Genomic DNA, 22,339 nt, shown 5'->3' on the forward strand with positions numbered 1-22,339 from the left:
TACGTTTGCCTTGTTCCTTGCTATATACTCAATACCCAGAACAATGCCTAGCATACAGTAGGCCCTCAACAAATATGGGTGGAGTCAACAAACGAGCTAATGTAGGAGAGAGCATCTGGCAGAGTGGGTGGCACACAGGTGCCCAACAAGTATACTTTTTGTTGCTGATTAATGCTCTTTCCCTTTCCCTGCAAGGTCTGACCCTAACAGTACTCTTCCTGATTCATATCCACACCACCTCCCCCCAACAAGGACCATGTGCTCCAGGGGCCCCTCTGTTTCATGCCACTCCACATTTATACATGCTGTGCCCAATGCCTGGGATGCCCCCTTCCCTGTCCTCCAGATAACAAACTCCTACTCACCTGGGAGGCCCAGCTTAAGACATCACCTCTCCTCTGCTCCTATGCTAGACAGAATGAAAGTCTCAGTTCTCTGTCCCCAGAGTACTCAGTTCCTGGGTCTATTACAGCACTTACCTCATGGCATTACAATCATTCAGTTATGCGTCCAGCTCCGCCCCGTTGCCTGGGAACTCCAGGATAGTCAGGGATAGAATAGCACTGCCCAATTAGAAACATAATGTGAGCCACATACGGAATTTTATCTTTTCTAGCAGCCACGTTAAAAACAAGGTTTAAAGAGAGAGAGAGAGAGAGAGAGAGAGAAATTAATCTTAATAATGTATTTTATTTAACCTCAGATGCCCAAGATATTATCATCTCAATATGTAATCAGTACAAAAACCCACTGATAAGATATTTTATATATCTTTCTTTTGGTACAAAGTCTTTGAAACCCGTTGTATATTTTACACTTGAAGTAAACCTCAATTCAGAGCTACGCTTGCAATGGTCAAACTGAAATATACCCCAGCAAAACAATAAAGTTGTATTTCATAAAAAAATTATTTTACACTGCTCCAGGGTTTTTTAACTTATATTTTAGTTAATTGCATAAAATTAAATTTTTCATTCCCCCGTGACAGAGCCTCATTTCAAGCACCCAATAGCCACACGTGATTAGTGGCTACTGTATCCAACAGTATAGATCCAGATCTTATTCTTCATTTGGATAGAAGTATAGATCTGACTTGTAATCTATGAGCACTGAAAGGATGGATGGATGGATGGATGGATGGATGGATAAATGGAGGGATGGATGGATGGATGGATGGATGGATGGATGGATGTACGGACAGATGGACAGACGGATGGAGGGATGGGTGGAAAGATGTATAAATGGATGGATGAATGGATGGATGGATGGACGGACGGACAGACGGATGGATGGATGGATTTTACTAAATTTACCCCCTCCCTAGTTTACCTTCTTATTTCTTACTCTAGAAATGCAGAGCCCAGGAAAGAGAGAAAGAACTTAAGGGAAAAGTGAATCCATAGAAATCTTCCATGGACTCCAATTTTTCAACTTGCCCCATGGGACAAAGTTCAAAGTCATCAAAGTTCTATTCTCTAATCCAGCAGCTCGGCAACCCAGCATATTCAACTCTTTGCTTAGATGTCAAAGCAACATGGGGTCTTTCCTGGCCATCCTGTTTAAAATTGCAGCCCACCCTCTCCTCCTCCATCCCAACACTGGTGCTACTTACCCCTTTACCTGTTTCATTCTTCACCATTGCACTTACTGGCACGTCATCTGTTACACATTCTATTTGTTTGTTGTGTTTGTCTGGAAAACCAGGGACTTTTATGTATATGATGCTCTCATAAATCCCCAGTGCCGGGAATATGATAGGTGCTCAGTAGTTATGCGTGGAATGAACAAATGGATGGATGGATAACTTGAGTTCCAGCTCTTTCATCTGCCAGCTCTATGACCCCAGTAAGCAATTAAAGATTAGAGCTCAGGTCCTTCATCTGTAAAATGAGTATATGCTAATATTTACCTTACAGAGTTGTCTGATATGATCCTACAGGGTTAATGCTTACCTTCTAGTACTAAGATTACGTCTATGCACTCAAGTACAAAACCTACGTTGGCATGTAGTAAGCACTGACAAAATCATAGCTATTCTTATTCTATTTAAATAATAATATTAGATCCATTCTATCAGGTCTTTAACAACCAGGTAAAGCAATTAAATTTCCCAAGTAATTCTGTCCCAGACAAACAAACAAACAAAAATAACTAGGTCAGGAAAAAATAGTCTTGGGATCTAGATTTCCTACACGAATGCCTATATTTACCTGTCCTGTTTTTATTTATATTTCTAACCATGGGATACAGGTCCCCTCGGCCCTGCCCTGCCAAGACCCAGGGCAGCTCAGTGTCAGGCCCTGACGCTGCTATGTTTACTGTCACCAGGGACTTAGGCTCCAAAAGCAGGCACGAGAGACAGGGCATTCCACACAAGTCACCAGCCTGCCTGTGACGGCAGAAGCTGTCGGCCCCCCTGTTCTGGAGCAGTCGCCCAGGCCTCAGATGGCCCAGGGCCTGGCAGCTGGGCCCAAGGGGAGCCGGGCTGCCCAGGCGGCCAGCTGGTGACGGATGCATTAGCTGCCTTCCTGACAGATGAGACAAAAGCCCCAAACTCCTTTCAAGGACCTACTCCTCCTGCTCCCTCTCTAGCCTCATCCTCTGACACCCTTAATCTAACAGGCACGTTTCCAATCTGCCTTTCCCTCCATGACTCTCTACATCCACCTGTTCATCCATTCAACCAGCACATGTTATTTGAGTGTCCACGGCGATGTAGTCACCGTGTCAGGGCTGGGGATAAAGGGTAATATAAGACGGTCCTCTGCCCTCGGGAAGTGTCTAATGCCTCCCCCTGATGTGATGCTTTACAGTTTACAAAGCACTCACACATGAGTGGTCTCTCTTAAATCTCCTAATGCTGTTTTACTTGGGATTAGATATTTTTATTCACCCCCGCCTCCCGTATTTCACTGGTTGTGCTGAGAGACGGGATGCCTTACCCAAGGTCTCCCAGTGCACGCAGGAGGAGCCAGGACTCAAACTCAGGTATTTGGCTTATACCCCAGGGTGTATCCATGTGACATCACATCTCACAAACAGCAGTTCTGTAAAAGTCACAAAAAGTCAGCTCACCGAAAGATAAAGGCCATTTGATGGCTCCAAAAGATATTGCATGTTATACATGGGGAGGAGAGAGATGCTCCCTCCCCCACAGCAGCAGAAGGGGGAGCCTCGGAAACTTACAGGTATTCAGATGGATCAGGAACCTCACCAGATCTGCCCGTCCCTTCTTCCTCCAATGCAGGTGCCCGGCTCAGGATTCCTAGAATCTGAACACAGAGCCCAGACGGCCCAAATTAACACAGTGTGGACAAATGCTGGAAACACATGCGCGGGGATGAACCACACCTCTTTTCCCTTGAAGCACCATTTCTGGCGTCCCTATCTTGATTCCTGAAGTTTTCGGGGAGAAGCATCCAGGTGGCTTTATAAGAAAAAAACATCTTCCCACAGCACCACCAAGTGGCTGAGTCTCTGCCCATTAAAAACTCCATAAAACAGAGGCTCACTCCAATGAGCCAAGGCACAAAATATCCAATGACCAGGACTGGGAAAAAGAACTTGGCAAAACCGAGGTGGGGTGGAAAAATTCATTCAGGGGAGATCCAGGAGGCGTGGATGCCCTTAGGACAGGAAGAAGGCAAGTGGTCAAAGCTCTTTATCAAGAAGCAATTTGGCAGAAATTTATAGACGAGTACTGTGACAAGTGGCCAAACTTTCCCTTTTTATAGATGGGAAAACTGAGGCCCAGGGAAGTTCATGCTCTCGTAGGGTGGCATAAGGGTGATGATGTACTCTGTGCAAAGCTCATTATCTGTATGGTCTTAGTTAATCCACACAAGCCCCAAGAGAGAGGCGTTACTGCTCCCCAATTTCACAGATAAAGATAGAATAGGACCAGCACACTATGGTCTTCGCCTGCTTTTTTGTGCCTTGCACAAGCTGAGAATGGTTTTTACATGTTTAAGCCATTGGAAAAATCAAATAAGGGCAATATTTTATGATCTCTGAAAATTAAGTGAAATTCAGATTTCATTGCCGTAAATAGCTATTGGAACACAGCCACACCCATTTATTTATGGACATCGATGGCCTGCTTTTAAGCTATAAGAACAGAATTGGGTGTTTTGACACAGACCATATGACTGTCAAAGCCAAAAATATTTACTACCTGGCACTTTACAAAAAATTACGAGCTCCTGGGATAGAGACTCAAAGAATTTGAGGAACTCCGGGAGAAGCAATACAAGGGAAAAAAAATAGAATCTGACGTTACAGGACCAGGTCTGTCACTGACAGTGTGATCTGCAAAATGGGAGTTAATAATAAAATTCCCTATGGGGTTTGTTGTGTGCATGAGTTAAAAAGCTAGATGCAAAAGCTCTCTGCACTGCAAAATGCTCCACCTTCGTGTCCATTGTTGTTTTATGAGATTAAAGCCACCTTAGGACCCCAATCTTCCAACTCCTCATCCTGCACACTTTCTGCTATATCACATAGTCTCTCTGGGCCTCGGCTTCCTCATCTATTAAATGGGCATAATGATACCTTTCATCACATGGACACAGTGAAAATGAAAAAAAAGAATAAAGAGCATGTTTGTGAAAGCCACTCTTAAAATATTTTGTGTATGGTTAGCCTCAGGGTCTCCATCTCCTGTTTCTAATGAAATGGAAGGCCATGAGTTTTCAGCATCCAGATTAGAGTCCTGGGAGCCAAAATGAAGAGCTGGGGAAAGCACAGGACAAGAAAATCCAGCCTGGCTTCAGCTTGGCCTCCTGCCCTTTCCGAAAGAGCAGCCCCTTCAGTGTTCTTTTGAAAGGGCAGCTGGTTGGATTCTCAGCACCTTCATTATGCCGGAAGGGCATTTAGGGAAACTAATGTGTCCTTGGGGTATTTCCATCCAGCAGTCCCCTCCAGCCTGACATTCTGCATCTCACCTCCGGCCCTGGGCCACCGGCAGGCTTGCTCTTGAGCTGTGGTACCAGCCACTCGCAGCAGGCATAGCACAGGGGATGAGGCCCAGGGACCAGATCCTGACACGGACAAAGCGGACCAAGGCAGCCAGCTGGGTAGTTAAGGAAGGGAAACAAGAGTCTGCTGCTGAGGCAGGAGATGGTGACCAGCCCACCCAGCCCACACCTGGCCACAGCAAGATAGAGCAATTGTCCAGAGTTTGGGCCCCCAAGGCCTTTACCTAAAATGTTCCAGCAGCTCTCACCAAATTGCTTGGGTCATGGGCCCACCTGCTGGCTCAGATCTCCATTTGACTATGTGACTACTTAGCATCCAGTTGCATCTATCTATTAAAATTTTTTTTAACGTTTATTTATTTTTGAGACAGAGAGAGACAGAGCATGAACAGGGGAGGGGCAGAGAGAGAGGGAGACACAGAATCTGAAACAGGCTCCAGGCTCTGAGCTGTCAGCACAGAGCCCGACTCGGGGCTTGAACTCATGGACTGTGAGATCATGACCTGAGCCGAAGCTGGATTGGTTGCATCTATCTAAAACAGGTCCAGCCAGGGGCGCCTGGGTGGCTCCGTCAGTTAAGCACCCAACTCTTGATTTTGGCTCAGATCACGATCTCACCGTTTGTGAGTTTGAGCCCCACGTTGGGCTCTGTGCTGACAGCTCAGAGCCTGGAGCCTGCTTCGGATTCTGTGTCTCCCTCTCCCTCTGCCCCTTCCCTGCTCTCTCTCTCTCTCTCTCTCTCTCTCTCAAAAACACATAAGCATAAAAAAATAAACATTGAAAAAATAAAATAAAATACGCCCAGCCACAGTTGAAAGGAATAAAATGCAGAGAAAGTCCAATGTAGGAGAGGCCATGTATATGGAGAAGGAAAGCCCTGGAGTCAGATCTGGGTCATACCTCAACTCCCTTTGTTACTAGCTGTGTGACCTTGGGCAAACTGCTTAACTTCTCTGGGCCTCAGTTTCCTCTGTAGCTGCAAAATGGGACTAATACCTAACAAATGTAATTTGAAGATGATTATACTAAGGTATGCCTTATTGGGGAATATTGTTATTTTTTACTGTTGTGACAGCAATTTCTCCTCAGGCATCTTGGTAGCCCTTTGTCCCTTAGATCAGGACTGCAAAGAACCATTTGCTAAATGTGAATGAATGAACCAAACAAGGAAAACATAGTATGCTTCATTCTGGCTTCCCGATAACATCCAAGAGAGTTAAAGCGATTGCATAATTGTGTCCAATTCACAGATGAGCAATGTGAGGCACCAGAGCCTAGATCATCCATAGAAATGTGTAGTCCAAGCCAAGGTTTTCAATTTTGGCTTCTGTTTGGGCGTCTGTTTCCTCATCAATTAAACAGGTATAATTGTCAAACCCATCTTACTGGATTGTCAAGGGCATCCACTGAGAGGAGGCGATGTAAAAACATCCTTTTTATGGTTATTAGGTGTAAAGGCTCACTCTCTGAGGAATGTATTTTAATAAGACACAGATTACCTGTTTGACTCTAGCCAGGAGGATGACATTCTAATTGTAGAATTAGATAAGCTTGAGAAGTGTCGATATAAGGGAAGGAGAACTATCCATCAGTTTTGCAAGTAAATGGCATATGGAAATGATGGCCAGGATAAGGGTGACCTTGTCCTCTGAGGGTGTTTTCCTGGATTTGTGGAGTCCAACATTGACTGTGGCTCTGGCCTATTGAGTGAAACCTACAGATGGTATTTTATTACAGAGACAGTGGTGCCCATTTAACGGAAGTATCTGGCATAGTCCCCATTTAGAAGCACCCTGTCGGAGCCACAGGGGTCTAAGGCTACAGTGAGCTGTATTTCCTTCACTCTACTGGCCTTGTCATAAGTAGAAACCCATCAGAGTCCACTTTTTAGATCACACACACACACACACACACACACACACACACGCGGACTATTTAACAATAAAAGATCTTCCAATATAAAATTATCTAAACCGCCTAGACTAAACCTCCCTATTAATGTACATGCATATATTCCTTCGGTATAAAAGGCTTGATCAGTGCTTTAACATCCAGGGAGGTACCTGTCAGAATCACTCACCTATAGGAATAAATAGAAGTTCTCACGCAGGCCTCAGCAGCTGTGTCCGCCATCACCGTGGGTTGGATCCAATACAAGTGTTCTCATCAGAGCATGATCTAGGTAGGGCCTCTGGCCAAAGACCTTCAGAGTTACTGAGGGCAGTGGGGAAGGGGTGCAGAGGCCACAGGATGGCCCCTGCAGTGCCAACCAAGGTCATCTAAGAAAGCTCAGTTCCTGGCAACGAGGAACTCCCTTTCCGATTGGTTTCCCTGGGGGTGTTGCTGTTCACACTCACTCTGATTGGCTATATGCAAATAAGCAAACTCTAATTTGTTGATCCTAGATACATTGATTAGGGGCACTCTTGCTGGCTGTGCTTTCCCCATCCAACTCTCTGCCTTGTACGGATGTATGAATTAATATGCTGATGCTAAAAAGATTCTGGTCCTTGCTGGGAGGAAGCAGCCCTCAGGTGCCTATGTTGGATCCAGAACTGGTACTTCCAGTTAAAAGTATATATGTGTATATACTCCACACACCTTGTAGTAGATGTTTAATAAGTATCCTATTTTCTGGTACGATTTGCTCCCCTCCTTCTCCCCCGGCCACGTGGCTGGTTACCCTCCTTTGTACTTCCTACCACCATTGCCTTTTCCATTTTGTGGAATTATCTGTTCATCGATTTGTTCTTCTCCCTAGGCTGTGAGATCTTCGATGGCAGGATCTGGGTCTCTTTTTCAATGTGTGTCGTCACTTAATGCCATGATACAGTTGTGGTACTAAGTAAATGTTGAACAGAGCTGAGCTGACTCAGGAGTGTAACTATAGAGGAATGAGACGGACGTTTTAAAAATGCATAAATCCAAAATTAATGGTGTCCATGTCAGAGTGGTCACCATAAGAGGGGGTACACTTGCTATACTTGTTGGAGGAAGAGGCTTTTTAGCATGTGGCACATGTTTTTGAACAGCCTTAGTGATGGTGTACCTTCCTCCGATGATGGGAGGGTTTCCATGAGAATGCGTTTAGTGACAAGGAAAAAAAAATAAAACAAGAAAAAAATGACTTAAGCAATGCAGACATGTTATTATCTTGCATGATGAGAAGGCTAGAGGTAAATCGTTCCAAGGTTGGCTCAGCACTCCTACATGGTGATGTATGGAAGTATTAAGTCACCATATTGAACACCGGAAACTAATATAACTGTATGTTAACTAACTGGAATTAAAATAAAAATGTAAAAATTTTAAAAAGGAACACAGGCTTTTAATATTCTTTTTCTCTACCATTCTTAACTTATTGACTTTTTTAAATTCTTAGGGTTATTATCTACCTCATGGTCATAAATGGCTGCCATGGTTCCAGACATCACATTCTCATACTACTGCTTGCAAAGAAATGAAGAAGTGGCAGGGTGAGAGGTCTGCCAGGGCAAAGGGGAAGTTCCCTTCATATGTCTTTCTCTCCCTTTATGAGAGATGAAAATACTTCCCAGCACACCCCATTGACCAGAATTGGTTCCATAGTTACACTTAGCTACAAAGCAGCCTAGGAAAGCAAATACTGGCATATTCAGTCTCTACAGCAAGAGGCAGAGGAGGAGAAAGAAGGTTGGGGAAGGCTGCTAGGGAGGCAATCAAGAAAAGTTCTCAGAGACTTGATTTCCATTAGATGTCAAAATTCAGTTAAAGCTCAACCCAGGGAATCAAATGGTTAACTTTAAGGAGGAACTATAAATGCTAATAACTGTTGAACACTATAGACCAGCTTAGTATTAAGTACTCGGCATACATTGCCTAATTAATCTTCTTAACACCCTTGAGTGACCTTGAGCCCACCATTGTTAGCCCCATTTTATCTTTGATGAAACTGAGACCCAGAAAGTTTGAATTACTCACCCAAGTCACACAAATAATAAATGAGGAACTCCTGACTCAAAAGTAAAGCCTCTTCATCCCAACATTGGACTACAAATAACTCATAAGAAGGTTTCTCTATCATGGTTCATACCATGACATTATGCTTCACAGTTTATAAAGCTTTCCTACCAGGTCATTTGATCCCCAGAACAACTTGTCGAGGTAAGAAATATTATGCTGTAGGAGGACGTTTTGTTTTTCACACCATTCTACTTCTCTTCATTTGTGGCAGTAGAACTTACGGTTTTTAACTGGGTACATGGCACCCCAGAATAAAGACTGTATTTCCCAGCCTTCTCTGCAGGTCAGTTGGCCACATGGGTTCTAGAAAATGGGATATGAGCAAAAGAGACATGGGCAGCTTTGAGGTCATACTTTTAGAGAGGATGGAGTCTTACCCCTTCCACCATCTTGAAAGTGAATCAGACGATGAGCCGTAATGAACCACATGGTGGGTGATACTACAGGTCATAGCCACCAGATAAATGCAGCCCAGCAGCTAGTACTTCAGCTGTGGTCTCTCTGCCCTATACTGCTTATAACTGAACTGTTACACGGGAAATATTTATCTTGTTTCTATCTTATGTAAGCCACTGCATTTGAGGTTTCTGTTGAGCAAGTGAGTCTGTGTTCTGAGATACTCCCCTAGATGAATCTTGGCATTACTATCCTGCTTCGAGCAGGATACCTTGCCCATATGATTGTTCCTTAATGATGTTTATGCTCAATGACCCTGACTTCATGGAGATGGGAGTGGACAATAAACCCAAGGCAGGCCAATCAAAGTGTCTCTTCTAGCTATCTAAGTGATTCTAGATCAGTCTTGGCCGACTACTCGAACAGAGAAGATGTAAACTCATGAGCTATGAGGTGTCCACCTTTGCACGTTTCATGAACCAAAGCACAGAAAGTCAGTCTACAAAGAATGAAGCCCATGGGCAGAGAAAAGCTGTATGATCCCAGATGAATTTTACACTCCTGATCTCTTCCTAAGGCCCAGCTGTATCTCTTTCTTAAGTTCTGTAAAGCGTCTCTGTATCCTGACAGTAATTCCTCCTTTTGCTTCTATAGTTCCAATAAGTTTTCGTTACTTGCCCGCAGAATTCTACAGAATGCTGTGAGGCCAGTAACATTAAGCAGATGGCAGAAGAGACTCACACTTACCTTCTCTAATTCCGGGTCCAGTGGTCTTCCCACAGCAAACCTGTTATTTTGCAGCATGACTCGGAAACCTGATCTCACCTCTCCCTTCTCCTTTTCAACGGGCACATCCAAGTAGGACAGGGTTCAGGACCTAAATTCCAGTTTGGACCTGGCCCCACTAAGTTCCACCTGCTATTTAAGGTAGGAGCTAGGTCTCAGCTTTCTCCCTGCTTTTCTGCTTATTCAGCTGGATGTGTTAAAAGTTCAAATTTTATTCGCATCACTGTCCTAAATAGCCCTTCAATAATTCTCATTTCCTTCAGTCTAACTGCAAAGACCTTGACCGCTGACACCTATCCTCCCCAGACTGTCCCTTGCCTGCTCTCCGGCCTTGAACCCCATCGTGTTGCTCTAGTCTCCCTGAACTGCTTGCGGCTTCCTGTCCTTGCTCATGCTCTTCCTCCCACTTAGAGGTCACTGACCATCAGCCAATTACACACTTTTAGTTGTCAGCTTTTCCTGTGGTAACAAACAACCTCCCAAATCTCAGGGGCTTACAACAAGAAATGTCTGTTTCTCGTGTCTGTGCTTCCCTCTCTTCTGTGGCTCTTCTGGGCACAGCTGGGCTCAGCCCCCCCCCCAGGCCGCAGACCAGGTTCAAGTCTGCTGCACCCATCTTTTCATCACAGGATCCAGGCTGAAAGACAAGTACGAGGGGTATGTATTTGATCCCATGACAGAGGCAGATGCCCAGGAGGCCAAGCCAAACAGAAGCACATTTCAAGTCTTGGGCCAGAGGTGATAGACATCACTGTGCTCCATTGTGTTGGCCAGTGCAAGTCACACTGGGGAGCAAACATCCATGAGGCAGGGGTGTGTACATTTCCTGTGGAGAAGTGAGGGACAGTGAATATCCCCTAGATAAGGATACAGTCTACTGCGCCGCCTCTCATGTCTACATGTGATCAAGAGAGCTTTCTTTCCTTCCTCTCTTGGGAAAGAAGAGTATTGAAAATTCACTTCCTCCCTCCATAATCCCTAGCTGTCTGAATGGGGAGGCGGCAAGAGGGGGACCGTCCCGTGTGGGGTCTCTCCCAGGGAACCCGTCTGCCTGCATACTACCCAGGTTAATCGTCTCCTCTCCTCCTGCCCTGTGATAAACTCACCAGGGCAGGACTTAGCCCCTGAAAGGGGGTGAGTAAGCCAGTCTATCAGAGGGGCAAGAGGAGCAAGAACACCACACCAGCCTCAAGCCCAAGCTGAGGTCTCTAGTTCTAGCTGGGTATGAAACTGATCTCGCCTCTATCTGACTGCCGTGTTCATTTCTCAGCACACAATATGAAGGGGAGAAGTGAGTAAGGTCTCACCAAGTCCCCAACCCCAAGAGTGCTGTGACTTCTCCCAGGCCCCCATCTGACTAACATCTACTAATTATGAAAAATAATAATCCTAGCTCACACTCATATAACGCTTATTATGTGCTGGTCACTGTTAGAAGAGCTTTTCAAACATGAGTTCATTTAAAACTCATGCAAACGCTATGAGGTAGGCACTACTTTTAATGTTAAACATTAACATTAAACATGTTCCCGCATGTTAAACATGAGGGAACTGAGACTCAGAGAGGTCCAATGACTTACCCAAGGTCACACAGCTATATCAGCACTGGATTTCAACTTGGGCAAAATGGCTGGAAACCATGATCTTAACCACTCCACTTTACTGCCTCTAGCTTTTCTACATCCCACCCTGCTTCCAGGCTGGATGAGGGAAGCCCTCATCTTACTGGTGTTTGCAATATCCCCCACAAACTACCATCACCACACTGACTACACTGTGTTGGAATGACCCATTTATGAGTCTGTCTACCTTCCTGGCTCTAAGTTCTTGAGGACAAGAATGATATCTCATTTTTACCATGATATTCTCTGCCTAACAAGATGCTTTTATGTATTTATCCAACATTTCCTGAGCATGACTAATGGCAAGCACTGTGCTGAGTGCTATCTCATTATTCCTCCCAGTCACATGATATCCCAGATGATAGCAAACTTGTACAGTTAGAAAGGTAGATTATTGGGGGGGGGGGGGGGGGGGGAAGGCCTGCAATCATGCAATCATATTTCCCTCCTTGAATCTGTGCTGACTTTAAGATTTTCTTTGGCCAATAAACCGCAGTGGAAGTGATGTCCAGATAGTTCTAAGCTTGGACCTCAAGGGGCCTTGTCCACTTTCATTCTCTCAAGGCCTTGGGCCACAGGAACAAGCCCAGGCCAGCCTGTTGGAGGATGGGAGGCCACATGGAGCAGACATGAGCCAACCCAGTTGGTGCCATTTTAGACCAGTCAGCGCCAGGCCATCTTGGAGCCGACCACTGATGCATGAGCCAGCAGCTGTAAGCCCTACCCACTTCTGCCCCTTCCGTTCTTCTCTCCCGCCAAATATAGTCACGTGGTCTGCAAGATGAGAAAGGGCCACAATGGTTCCAAACGCTCTGTGAAGAGAAACCAAACAGGCAAACAGGTCTTCCATTCCCGCCTCCAAGGATTTTAATGCACTAGCTCTCAAACCCTACGATAAATCCTGCTCTACCAAGAAGTGATTATTGTGTATCCCAGAATTAGAGCATCTCAAAGGAATGTTCAATGAATAAAATAAAGTGCCAGGAAAGCCTCTTATGTAATTCAAAGGGAATGAGGCCAGTCCCTCTGAAAGTGACTTGGATCTTGGAGAGGACACTTGTTTTTCTGGTTAGTGATGAAGGACTCAGCATTTGTAGAAAGGGATGAGAATTTTGCTGTTTTCTTGCAAAGTCTTGGCTCCTCTGCCCCGAAAGGTTTTGAATTTTCACCTAGTGGGCTCTATCTCAATAAACTCAGATAGCTCTGCCTCCTCTGGGAGGGAGGGGCTGTCTTTTTTATTAGCTTCTTAATTGCTCTGCTGCTTTTGTGTAACCTGCCAGCTGCCTGAAGACGCATGTCTAGGAGTGTAAGTAGCAGGGCAGAGACAAGCCTTTCCTAGGAATAGCCTTTGTTGTCCATTCATTGAAAAAAATTCTAGTATGCTGGCACTTTGGTAGGCTCTAGAAATAGAACAGTGCAAAGACAGAGGACCCGCCTTCCAGAAAGAAGGAGATGGAGAAGGAAGACAGACAAGAAGAAAAGATCTTTTTTTTTTTTTTAGTTTATTTTTTGAGGGGGTGGGTGGTGGTGGGGCAGAGAGAGAATGGGAGAGAGAGAATCCCAAGCAGACTCCACACTGTAAGTGCAGAGCCCGATGCGGGGCTCCAACTCATGAACCATGAGATCATGACCCCAGCCAAAATCAAGAGTCAGATGCTTAACTGACTGAGCCACCCAGGCGCCCCCGGGAGAGAAGATCTTATAACTGCCATGGCTTTTATTTCTTCGCTTAGCGGTTTGGGTTTGTTTTGTTGGAAGCTTTCCCGTATGGAGAGCCCCGCATTGTGCTGACTAGGGAAGACAAGAGTGCTTACAAAATAAAAAGGATATACTTTCGGAAAGATAATAGTGAGTGCCGTTAATAATCATTATAATTTCCTCGGTTTGGTTTTGTACACTTTTTGTAACAAAATATACATAACATAAAATTTACCATTTTAATCACTGTTTTTAAGTTTATTTATTTGAGAGAGACAGAGAGAGCACGAGTAGGGGAGGGGCAGAGAGAGAGGGAGAGAGCGAGAATACCATGCAGGCCCTATCGTCCGCGTGCATAGCCCAACGTGGGGGCTCGAACTCACAAAACCAGGAGATCATGATCTAAACCGTGTTCCCCTCAAACACGGATTCCCTGTTCCTGTGTCCTCCCTCAGCCCCTGGCAACCCTCATTCTACTTTCTGTTGGTCGGAATTTGACCCCTCTAGCTACCTCACAGAAGGGGAGCCAACCAATATGTGTCCCTTTGTGACAGGCTTATTTCACTTAGCGTAATGTCTTCAAGGCTCAGCCACGTTGCTGCTCTTGCAGAGTTTCACTCCTTTTCAAGGCTGAATAATACTCCAGCGTATGTGTCTACCACATGGCGTTCATCCATGTGTCCATCAGGGGACATCTGCTTGCTTTCGCTTTGGGCTACTGCAGGTAACGCTACTCTGCGTCTGAGCGCGCAAATACCTCCTTGTGGCTCTGCTTTCATTTCTCTGGGGCACGTACCAGAAATGGGATGGCCAGATCACATGGAATCTCTATGTTTAACTTTTTGAGGGACTGCGTGAGTGCATGGCTCCACATTCCCATCAGCAGTGCATAAGGGTTCCGTTTTCTCCATGTCTTCACCAACACTTATTTTTTAGGTATTTTTTAAATAAGTCATCCTACTACTGGGGAGGAGGTGATAGCTCACCGTGGTTTTGATGTGCATTTTCCTCACAATCAGTGATGTTGAGCATCTTCTCATGTGCTCATCGGCCATTTGTATATCTGCTTTGGAGAAATGTCTACCCGGGGCCCCTGGCTTTGTCTTTCGTGACCATGTGCTGCTCTTGTGACCGTAGGTTTTGTGCCAGTCGCACCGTCGCAAGCTCCACAGGTGCGTTCTTGTGTGTAACCTCACTACAAGCGAATTTGGGAATATCGTTCCATTTTCCAGGTGAGAAAGCAGGCTCTCTTCAAGACCCATGACCTACAAAGTGGCAGGGAGGAACGTGAGAGGGGCCTGGCTGACCTCACTGAGCCGCCCTGCATTTCCGGCAGCGGAGGCCTATGGGAAGGCAGGGAGCAGTGCCCATCTGGCCTTGGGAGGGCTGTGTGTCTCACACATTCCCTGTGCTCCTCTGTCACACTCCCCCCTTCCTCTTACTTCCTTCCTTTCCCCGGTCTCTCCTTTCTGATCCTGAGCCATTAAATGTCTCCTGCCTGCCAGCCAAGATCTGATAAATTCTTAGCACTTCAGTGAGAACGGCTCCCTTCCCAGGAGGATTTTTATTTTCAAAGGCATAAACTAGAGGAAAAGTGCCCAGAAAGACCCTTTGGAGAGTCGCCCCTGGAGATACGACTGGGAAGGTGCAATCTCACCTGGGGTGAGCCAACCAGAGAAACGGAGGGGGGGGGGGCAAGCTGACAGCAGCCCCCACCCCATAACCCGGTGACTGGCTCTTTTTATTTTTTTTCCACAAAGTGATATGACCCAACCACTCCTTTGTTCTTAATACAATTCTACAAACTGAGCATCTACTATGTGCCAGGCACTGTTCCAAACATCTTACACAGATTCACTCACCTAAGCCTCCCAACCACCACTGGGCCCATTGAGACATGGAGAAACTGAGCCTCTGAGAAGTCAGATCACCAACTCAGACAGACTCCCACCACTGTGAAGTGGTCCAGACACGATCCCGGCTCATGGGCACTGGATCCAAAGCCTGCACTTAGCTGCTGCCTCACACTGCCTACAGTATTCTCCTACAGGAATTTAGAGACAGATATACATGCTAGATACATGCATGGATGGATGGATGGATGGATGGACGGACGGACAGACAAATAAAGAGTTGGGTGAAGGCAAAGGAGAGGCTTTTGCTCCATCCCTGACTTTTACTTACTTGTCAAGTAGCTGACCATCAACATCAGCCTCCTCCAGCTCTCACCCACCCCTCCCCTGGAAAGGAAGTCTCGGTTGTCTGTTCCTTCGCACCTCTCACCACCACCAATCCATTGTGCGCTTTCTCTGGGAAAGAGCCCCGGTGGTGCTGCACCCTGTGGCCTACACCACCAGGGCAGCCTTGACCTCTGGCTTTCAGAGGACACAGCCAATGGAAGGACCAGCAAGGGCCAAAGGGTGCCCGACTGCTGGCAGTTTCCACATCCTCCTGTGGCCATGCACCCTGCTCTGCAGCCCGCTTCTAGGCTACAGCCTCTCCAAATGGAATCCCTCTGCCTTCCTGGCATCCTTAGGGCATGCACGTCCTTCAGCCGTCGCTGGCCTCGAAGCGCCACACCACTGCGTATTTGTTCCTTCACTCTACCCACACCTCTGTGATGTTCCCTTCTTTTCATTTAGATCTTCCCTGCCAGCTCTGCAGACTCTCTTAAAACGTTCAGAGAACGGATGGGGAAGAGGGCTGTGTCTGCTGGATCCTATAAACACATGGACAAACACATACATATACAGACACATACACACACACGTATGCACACACAGCGCACATGCCCGCGGACATGTGCACATGTGTATACATATGTACACACGTGTACATGTGTGTGCACATGCACACATGTGTGCAAACCCATGTACTCGCATGTGCACATGCACACACATATATGTGCACATGCGTGCATACACACACACCCTCAAATACCAGGAGAACACAGCCCAGATGCTCACAGTGGTTTTCTCTGGGCAACAGGATTATAAGTGATTGTTTTTGTTTTTTATTAATGCGTTTCTGGATTTTCTATGATATTCATGACTCTAAAATTTTGTGTGTTCTCTCTGTTTTCAAAGAAATGCTGATCCATGGGTGAGAAGGCAGAGCCAATGGTGGGGGAGGCAGCTGCAAATATATTGAGGGGGCAGAGTTCTTGTTTCCCCTGCACATACACTGGTGGGAGAGGACTCCCCTGCCTTTGCAAAGACCCCCACCCCCTTCGCAAGCCCTCTTATGGCCCACCTCTGCTCTGAGCCCACCTCTGCTTTCTCACCAAGGCTACCTTGAGGCCTTGAGATTAGGAAAGTCTCTTAAGAGCCCTTCCATGCCTCTGACCAGAAGTGTCAGCTAGCCCTCTGCCTGGACCCCTGTCCCCCAGTAGCCTCCCCACTCAGGTGTTGAAGCCTCCCCAGCCCCCTGCTTTCCATCTGTGGGAGGAGACCCTGGACTTTCCAGGCAGTGAGAAAAATGTGTGTCCTACAAACCAGGTCCTGACTTCCTTATTCTCCCCGTCGCCCCACCCCCACCCCCGCCCCTACAAGAGCTCCATTCAATCGTCTCTCAGGACCTGCCCTGAGATCTGAGACACTCTCAGGCAACAATAGCAGGTCAGATGGAAAAGTATTTATTAACGTTTCAAATAGAGGAGTTCTAGAAAGGCAACCCTAAAGAAGGCCTCTCATGGCAGCATTTCAGGCAGTGGTCAGGGCAGTCTGTTGAGAAACGGAGGGTGTCATGCTTCCCTTGCTGCCCTCCCGCCAGAACAGAACCAACTTTCTATTGCTCTTCAAAGCAGGGCCAACCCAGGTCAGCCAGGCCACTGCCCATGGCTACCTCCGAGGAGAAGCTAATCGAACAAGGATCTAGCAGCACCAGAGGGAGGAACCGGCTATTGAGATGTAAAATTGGGTTAAAGTAAATGAGTCCAGCCCTCTGCTCTACTCCCCAGCCCTGAGGAACCTCTGAGGTAGCTGCAGTGGACAGACCCTGTGGGTGGTAAACAGACCCAAGCCCAGAAGTTTAAAACTCCTATGTTCTGCGCCTAGCCGGCTCCTAATCTGCTGTGTGATGTTAGGCAAAATTCTAAACCTCTCTGAGTCTTGTGACACGGCTGGCAACGTGAAGAGCTTGGACTGGGTGGATCTAAAGCCTCCTCCAGCTCCAATATGCTGTGATGTCCCCTGCCCTTCCCTCTTCCACCCCCTTCCTCACTCCCTTTCCCTCACACACACACACACACACACCCCAGTCCCAAAGATCGAATCCAAGAGAAAGGCAGAGTTTGGGTCAACTCAGTCCAGAGACTTCTGGAAACTGCAATGGACCTGCAGCTTGTATTTGGCCAACTGTCTTAGGGACTGAAAGAGCTTCTCTTCCCAGGTCAACCAAAGGTCCAGGCCTAGATAAAAGGACTGCCCCATGCTCAGCGAGCTGAGTTGCTCAGCCCGCGTCCAGGATGAACCAAGGCTCCTCGCTGACACTCCAGTTTCAAAACAAAGCTTTGAAAGAGAACTGCATTCAGTGGAAAATCCCCCCGTAACAAGGCCCCTGGGAGCATTCTGGGAACACCATCTGTCAAGCATCATTCCCACAACCTGTGACCAGAACAGCCTTTCAGTGTCACTACCAATCACAATCATCACATCCTGTGTCTTTAGACAGTGGTCCTGGACCCTGTAAAGCCCTTCATCCGGACTCAGTTTGGCCTCATACAACTCTCTGAAGTAGGCGAAGCAAGGGACTTTCAAGTAACTTAGTCCTGTGTTAGAGATGGGGACTCTGAAGCCCAAAAACGTAACAGAGGTGGAAAGAGGGATACTCAGAGCTTTAACAAAGTCTCCTGAGCAAAGTTCGATGAGCTCCCCCACGCCAGTGCACCCCACGTGCCCCCGGCAGATGGCTGTCCAGCTGGCTGCACCACAGCCATCTGGGCGCCACCACAATGATGCAAGAGGTCTTGGAGTTACCCCAAACCTGTATTTTTCATCTTCCCTAGTGATGCACAGATTTGGGGACCACTGCCCACCATGCCATCTGCACAGAATCTGGGAATCCTGGAAACTGCAGGCTTAGAAGGACCATCAGAGCTCCAGGAGGACACTCACCTGCCCAGCACAAGTTGTCTCTCCGAGGCGTCCACAACCGCTGAGGATACAGATGGTGACGCAGTGACAGAGACCACCAGTAGTCACAGCTTGAGTGAAGGAGCAGCAGCGTTCTCACATAACACTCCAGGGCTGATAGGGCAGCTCCTTAGGCTTGGGGACACAGGACTCTTCTGCTTGAATTTGTAGGGTCTACTGACATTTGGGCACCGCAGGAAGCAGACTCCAAGCTGGAGGTCAGCGTGCAGGATCCACACCTGTGAAAAGGGGTACCGGCTGGATTGAGCAGAGGGAGGAGTCGGGCTGTGATACGAGCACGGCCAAGGCTTCAGCCGACCCCTTGGAGACCCCTGAGGCTGTGATATCGTTTCAGGTTTTTCATACTGAGACGAGGGAGCCAAGCCTTTACACACACACACAAGGACTAGCCGTTGGACACTGGCTGCCCGTGGGAGGGGGTATGACCTTGGTCCAGAAGACTCTCTTCAGCTGAGGGCGATTCTCCGCATTGGCTGATAGCTGAGGGTGGGCAGCTGTGGGAATGAGCCCTTCGCTCCTGAAAAGGTAATCTGAGCAGCACATCACAGCACCCACTATGAGACTGTTCCATGCTGAATTGTGCTCCACCCTCCCCCAAAAAAATCCGTATGTTGAAGTTCTAACCCCCAGTACCTCAGAATGTAAACTGATTTGGAAATAGAGTTGTTGCAGATGTAATTAGTTAAGTTTAGATGACGTAATACTGGAGTAGGGTGGACCCCCCCGAATCCAACACGGCAGCTGTCTTTACAAAAAGGGGAAATTTAGGGGCACCTGGATGGCTCAGTTGGTTAAGCATCTGACTCGGTTGTGGTTCAGGTCATGATCTCGCGGTTTCATGGGTTCAAGTCCCGCGTCAGGCTGTGCACTGACAGTGAGGAGCCTGCTTGGGATTCTCTCTCCCTCCCTCTCTGCCCCTCTCCAGCTCATGCTCTTTCTCAAAATAAATAAATAAACTTTAAAAAAATTCAAAAAGGGGAAATTTAGACACAGGAAATGCACACAGGGAGTACTCAGTGAAGAACAAAGATTGGGGTGATCCTTCCACAAGCCAAGGAATGACAAAGATTGCCAGCAAACCACCAGCAGCCAGGGGAGAGACATAGAACAGCTTCTGCCTCACAGCCTCAGAAGAGACTAACTCTGCCGACACCCTGACGTTGGGTCTTTGGCCTCCAAAACTGTGAGACAATAAATCCTGTTGTTCAAGCCACTAAGTCTGCGGTACTTTGTCATGGAAGCCCTCAGGAAACTAATATGAAGATGTTGCTTTCATCCATAGGGTCTGCACTCCAGCCCAAGGAGAAAGAAAAGGGAGAAGGCAGACAAACCTCCTCCCTCACCTCTAGTCCTATCCCATTGGTCACAACTTGATCACATGGCCACATTAGCTGCAAGGAAGCCTGGGAAATGGAGTCTTCATGCTGGACAGCCACGTGCCCGGGTAAAAATTCTGCTACTAAAGAGGAATAAGACTGTGAGTAAAATGAAGTGAATCCCTTCAAGGAGGTCAAGTAAACTTGGTCGGGGGGGAGGGGGCAGACATAACAACAAACACTCCACCTAGAAACTTGCCAGGAGGTCTCCAAGAAAGGAAAACATATGGGATTTTGAGAGCAGAAAAGAAATCCAGTCTGATCCTGCCTGAGAGCTGGAGAAGCTTCCAGGAAGAGGTGACACAGGAGCTGGTCCTGGAAGGGCAGAGAAGACATTCCCAAAGTTTGTTCTATGGGTAGTGTACAAGGAGCTCTACACTGATTCTCTCATTTCCTCTTCAGAACAACCCTGCAAAGCAGCCACTCCTATCTCGATTTCGCAGAGGAGGAATTTGAGCTAAGCAGAGAGATTAAGTAACCTCGACAGGTTTCTTGTCAAAGGTCCCATGACTACTAAGGGGCAGAGCAAAGGTACAAACTAGGTCTTCTAATTCCAAACAAAGGCCCTATTTGTAACCCAGATATCATTTTGGACCCCCCAACCCCTGAGATCTACACAGGACGCTGTTAGGAGACAGAGTCACAGTTAAGAACACTAATTCTATCCAACGTGTGAGCACATTCTCAGGGACTCATTCATCCATGGTCTCCTATCTCTGCCTCCAGAGTTCTGGGCCTTCATAAGCTGTCTGGCCCTTCCTGGTATCAAACTGGATTTAAACCCTTCACCGGTTTTCTAAATAAGTAAGTAGTATGTTTAACTAGGAGAGGTAGGGGGAAGGGTCACAGCTCTCCTGCATGACCATTTCCTGACCCCAAACCACAGCCCCCATGGCTCTCCCCAATAGCCTCCACACCCAGCTCTCTTTCAAGCTCCACCACTCTCTTTGATGCCCTGGTGATCCAGGAAACCTTTGTTCAAATCCCCCATTGATAGACTGGGCTCATAATTTACTTACTGATGCTCATCTCTGCAGCTGCCTTTCTGTGCTCTTGTCTGTACACCTGGGGCTACATATATGCGAACTACATTTCCCAGGCTCCCTTGCCGACTGGCTTCCTGGTTCTTTACACCAATGGAAAATGTTGTTGGCAGGTGGGTGGGAGGAAGTGAGAAGTTTCCTCCTCTGGCATTCTGACTGGTGGGATGGCTGGGGCTCACTACAGTGAGAGCAGCTGGGTGACTCAGGACGCCAGCCACCCTGACAGAAGCAGCTTCGTTTCAGCAGCCAGGGCTGAGGAGGCACCTCTTCAACTGACCTAGACCTCACTGCAACGACACCCCCAGCAGGGCAGCAGCTCCTGTCGGGCACACCAGTAGCTGTGCTGCCCGAGCATCTTCCCTGTTGTTCTTCCTGCCCTCCTCCTCCTTCTCCTTTTGTTTTTCCAGCCCTTTTAACATCTTTATAACAAAACCCTGAGTTAAATTCCCTCTGTTAGAAATACCTAGTGTGAGGGGCACCTGGGTGACTCAATTGGTTGAGACTCCAACTTTGGCTCAGGTCACGATCTCACGGTTCGTGAGTTCGAGCCCCACATCAAGCTTTGTGCTGACAGCTCAGAGCCTGGAACCTGCTTCAGATTCTGTCTCCCTCTCTCTCTGCCCCCTCCCCTGCTCATGCACTCTCTCTCTCTCTCTCTCTCTCTCTCTCTCAAAAATAAACATTTTTTAAAAAAAGAAAGAAAAAGAAATACCTAGTGTGTTTTTTTATTTCCTGACTGAGCATTTTCAACCTCAATGAACATTTTAAGATTTTTTCACCTCTATTTTTCAGGAAAAAGATAAAAATATATTTGACTGTCTCTCTATGCCTCCAGTGAGTCACACTGAGATCTGTGCACATGTTTTTCAGGAATATGTATTTTGTGTTGTTAACACAAATGGAACATAGAATACTTGGAATATTACTATAAATAATAGTCATTCAATTACTGGGCCATCCTTGTTGTTTAACATTAATTTTAAATTGCTAAGAGAGACCTGTTAAAGCCACCTCAATTGAACTTTTGGAGTTTTGAGCTAATGTTATCCCTCTAATAGTAGTTTCCCCAGGGCACTTCATAAAAATGCCACCTCCCCAGGGGCGCCTGGGTGGCTCAGTCAGGTGAGCATCCTTGGTTTTGGCTCATGTCATGATCCCAGGGTCGTGGGATCAAGCTCCATGTCAGGCTCTGCATTGAGCACGGAGCCTACTTGGGATTATCTCTCTCCCTCTCTCTCTCTGTCCCCCCCCCCTTCTAAAATAAAATATAAATCAATTAATTAAATA

General features: G+C 46.9%; 2 long non-coding RNA genes across 2 annotated transcripts; one reads left to right on the forward strand and one right to left on the reverse strand.

The window, feature by feature from the left end:
* Positions 1-663: 663 nt before the first annotated feature.
* LOC128316485 (uncharacterized) lies at positions 664-20,245 on the reverse strand. The gene is made up of 3 exons (XR_008300455.1): positions 18,595-20,245; positions 3,187-3,272; positions 664-3,047 (listed from the first exon to the last, which is right to left on the reverse strand). It is a non-coding gene; the product is annotated as an uncharacterized LOC128316485 (long non-coding RNA).
* LOC113602760 (uncharacterized) lies at positions 14,056-18,626 on the forward strand. The gene is made up of 3 exons (XR_008300454.1): positions 14,056-14,204; positions 17,870-18,213; positions 18,486-18,626. It is a non-coding gene; the product is annotated as an uncharacterized LOC113602760 (long non-coding RNA).
* Positions 20,246-22,339: the final 2,094 nt, after the last annotated feature.

This window comes from Acinonyx jubatus, chromosome B4 (genome assembly GCF_027475565.1).
Source record: "Acinonyx jubatus isolate Ajub_Pintada_27869175 chromosome B4, VMU_Ajub_asm_v1.0, whole genome shotgun sequence".
Classification (NCBI taxonomy): domain Eukaryota; kingdom Metazoa; phylum Chordata; class Mammalia; order Carnivora; family Felidae; genus Acinonyx; species Acinonyx jubatus.